The 4,296-nt window shown below is 42.6% G+C and overlaps 1 pseudogene; it reads right to left on the reverse strand.

Annotated features, from left to right (window-relative positions):
- Positions 1-3,326: 3,326 nt before the first annotated feature.
- LOC110576803 lies at positions 3,327-3,715 on the reverse strand (annotated as a pseudogene).
- Between the last annotated feature and the right edge of the window lie 581 nt (positions 3,716-4,296).

Genomic DNA, 4,296 nt, shown 5'->3' on the forward strand with positions numbered 1-4,296 from the left:
AGAAGAGCGGTCCATGAGCCCTGCATTCGGGGGGGGGGGGGGGGGGGGGACAAGGGAAGATGCTTATTGTCAGGATCTTCTCTTTCAAAGGTCTGGGGGCCTTTCATTTGTGTTTCTAAGGGAAAAGCTCTTTGAAGGTCATGTTTGAATTAAAAGCTGTATTTATTATCTGGTTTTCCGTGTTATCTATAATTCAATTGTATATCGAATTTGGGAGCCCGGTATCTCCTGAAGGTAGTTGTTTTCTAATTCCGCTTTTATCCTACCCTCTGGTGTAGTATTTGTCAGCACAGGTTTGCATCTGCTGGGGCTGATAAGGTGGAAACCGCTAACTGACTACATTATTATAGTTCTCTCGCTCTCCCTCTCCTGGCTAGTTTGAAATGATTATCGCCTCTGGACTCTAGGCATCTGCTAAAAGATAACACAGCTGCCAGCTACTGACCGCACTTTCCTCCTCACTTTGAAGTCATGGTGGCTCCAGGTATTACCGGCTGGTGGGACATCCTTGTTACAGGGCGAGCAAGAAAGGAGAGGATCTGTGGGAGGAGTCAGAGTGGTATGAAAATGAACAGGGCGAGTACTGTGTGTGTGTGTGTGTTTAAGATTTATTTATTTGAGAGAGAGAGAGAGAGAGAGCATGAGCAGGAGAGGCAGAGGGAGAGGGAGAGAGAATCTCAATCAGACTCCGCACTGAGCCTGAGCCCATGCAGGGTTCAATCTCACGACCCTGAGCTGAAGCTAAGAGTCAGTGGCTTACCCAACTGAGCCACCCAGACACCTCTGTTTTTATAACCAGAAGCCAGGAGCTCACTCCTTGTTCAGATTTCAGAGAAGGCGACTGATCTCTCGCTTGAAAGTAGTGCTAACCTGGCCATTCTACCATAGAGCTTGTGCTGTGGTAGGTCCAGGAATAGGGAGGCTTGGGGGCCAAGAGCAGCATCCTTGAAGTGACCTCAGTAGGAAAATATTTTTTAAGTCTGTCTAACTTTTTGAATTTAGGAGGGAAGGAATAATATTAATAAACAGCATCTGATATTTATTGAAAGCCCACTATTTGCCAAGCATTGGAGTTTACATTACCCTTGGAAATAACCAATGAAGGAGATCCTGCTAAAATCACCATTTTATAGATGATGAAGCAGAGGCTTGTTTAAAAATTTATGTGACATGCCCAAGGCTGCAGAGATGTATGAGAGACATGAGCGAAATGCCTGCAATCCTCAAGCTTTTCTCAGTGGGTTTCTCTTAGGGTATCTTTCCTGTCCAGAAGAGATAATGTCACTCCTGTCCACAGCCTTCCATGGCCATTAGCGGAATCTGGGGGAATGACTCACAGGGTTCCTCCCCTCCCAGCTTTATTGATACATAGTTGACATATAACACTGTGTAGGTTTAAGGTATACATTAATACACTTATATAGTGTAAAATGATTACCACCATAGCATCATCTAACACCTTCACATCACATAATTGCCATTTCTTTTGTGCGTTGAGAACATTTAAGATCTACTCAATTTTCAGATGTATAATACAGTACTTTTGTTGTTGTTGTTGAAGTACCTTTAACACACAATGTTACATTAGTTTCAGGTGTACAACACAGTGATTGGACAAGTCGCTGCTATGCTCAGCACAAGTGTAGCCACCGTCTGTCACCAGATGATGCTATCACAATACCATTGACTATATTCTCTATGCTGTGCCTTTCATCCCCATGACTTCGTCATTCCATAACTGGAAGTCTGTACTTCCCACTTCCCTTTACTCATTTTGCCCATCCTCCTACCCCCTGCCATCAATTTTGTTCTCTGTATTTGTGGGTCTGTTTCTGCTTTGTTTGTTTGTTCATTTTTGTTTTTTAGATTCCACATAAAAGTGAAATCATATGGTATTTACCTTTCTCTGACTTACTGTATTATTATTAACTATAGTCACTATGCTGTACATCAGATCCCCAGGACTTATTCATCTTATAACTAGAAGTTTGTCCTCTTTGACTGATCTCTCCCCACTCCCCCCACCACTCCCCCAACTCCTGGTAATCACCAGCTGACTCTCTGTTTCTGTGAGTTTGGCTTTTTTATATTCTACTTATAAGTTATATCACACTATTTATCTTTCTTTATCTGACTTAATTCACTTAGCCTAATGCCCGCAAGGTCCATCCATGTTGTTGCAAATGGCAGGATTTCCTTCTTTAATCACTGGATAATATTCCATTATATGGTGTGTGTGTGTGTGTGTGTGTATGTGTATGTATGTTTATATATATATACATATATACAATATCTTCTTTATTTATTCATCTGTTGGTAGACACGTTGTTTCCATATCTTGACTGTTATAAATAAAACTGCAGTGAACATGGGGGTGCAGATATCTCTCTGAGATCCTATTTTCATTCTCTTTGAATGTACACCCAGAAGTGGGATTGCTGGAGTATATGTTAGTTCTATTTTTAATTTTTTGAAGAACATCCATACCACTTTCCATATGGCTGTACCAATTGCATTCCCACCAATAGTGCACGAGGTTCCCTTTTCTCCACATCTTCACCAACACTTGTTATCTCTTGTTTTTTTTTTTTTTTTTGACAGCCATTCTAACATGTGTGAGGTGATCTCTCATTGTGGTTTTGATTTGCCTTTTCCTGATGGTTAATGATGTTAAGCACCTTTTCATGTACCCGCTGACTGTTTGTATGTCTTCGGAAAAATGTTTATTCAGTTCCTCTGCCATTTTTAATTGGATTTTCTTTTTCATTTTTTTTTCTATTTTGGAAATTGAGTTGCATGAGTTCTTTATACATTTTGGATATTGACCCCTTATCAGATATATGATTTGTAAATATTTTCTCCCATTCTGTAGATTGCCTTTTTTTTTGGTTGATTGTTGTGCAGAAGACTCAGGTTTTTGAGAATTTGGAGGAATTCATGATGAGATCAAGAAAGCATTTGAACCTATGCCTGTTATCATGCCCCCTTTTACTTAAATCTGCAGTAGAATGATTACATTTGGTTCCCTTTTGAGCTGAGGGATAACAACTCTTCATTATAAAATTTAAATTTGTTGTGAGCTAAAACCTGTTTCCAAGACAAACTTGCCTCTTTATTACTAATATGTCCCCTCTTCCCTCCATTTTTATTTTTTTCTTTCTCTTTTAGATTAAGTTTTATATTTTAATTCCAGTATAGTTAACATATAGCGTTCCCCATTTTTTTCTTTTCCTTTTTCTTTTTGGAGGCTTGTGTTTTATTCTTGGCCTGTCAGCTTCCCCCAAAGGGGAGGTAGGAGGGGTGGGGTAGAGGGAAGGGAAGAGGGGCTAGGAGGGGTCAGACCGCAGCTGCCCTTTGTATACATACTCTAGTGCGGTGGCAACGGTGCGCATGTCCAGCCCGATGCTCCGAGCCCAGTTCTCCACATCCCCCGTTTCCTTGAGTGTCTGAAGTTCTCCACCATCCCGATCCACTGGCCTGTTTGCTTGGCAAACTGGGCGGCCTGGACCTGTAGGGTCTTCACCTCATGGTCCAGCTTTCTCTGGTTCATGTAGGCCCGGGCCACACCCACACTGAGGTGATCCACCAAAGCTTCTGTCAGGCAGGTCGCTGCAGCGATAGCCTCTCGCCTCCTCTTCTCCTGCAGCTCCTCGCGTTCGTTCTGCTTGGCCTGGTGTTCTTTCAGCCGGCGGGACACCATGGTCGCGGCGGGCTGGGGGCTGGGCGCGCCAGGCCCCCTCCGACTCCGGGAGCTGGAACCCGCACCTCGGCTCCCGCAGGGCCCGGGTCACGTCTAGTGTTCCCCATTTTTCTTAATGATCGCTGGCTAGGACTGATAATTAATATAGAACAGTTGCGGAGCACTGACTACGTGTCAGGCCACATTATCTAATTTAATTTCCACTTGACAGATGAGGAACTTGAAGCCTAGAGAAGGGAAGTGACTTTCCCAAGCTGGCCTGTGAGAAATCTGATCGTCAAGTCTGAATTAGTGCCTGACAGAGCCTCTCAGCGGCAGCACTAGCCTGCTCGGCTGAGGCAGAGCTTTATGATGGTGACTGAGCATGCGCCTTATACGGTGGGAAGGCTCAAAAGTCAGCATTTCTTTTTGTTTTGGGAACTATTTTCTTTAACGTTTTTTCCCTTAGAAGTGTAGATACCCAGAAGAAGAGATAAAATTTCTACCATCTTGAGTAAGGATTTTGAGATTTAAAAAAAAAAAAGATTCCTCTTTTGTTTTGTTTTTAAATTAACCTGGGATTAAGATTTTTCCAGAATTTCTAGTTTGTGGGAAAA

The sequence above is a fragment of the Neomonachus schauinslandi genome, chromosome 5 (assembly GCF_002201575.2).
Source record: "Neomonachus schauinslandi chromosome 5, ASM220157v2, whole genome shotgun sequence".
Classification (NCBI taxonomy): Eukaryota; Metazoa; Chordata; class Mammalia; order Carnivora; family Phocidae; genus Neomonachus; species Neomonachus schauinslandi.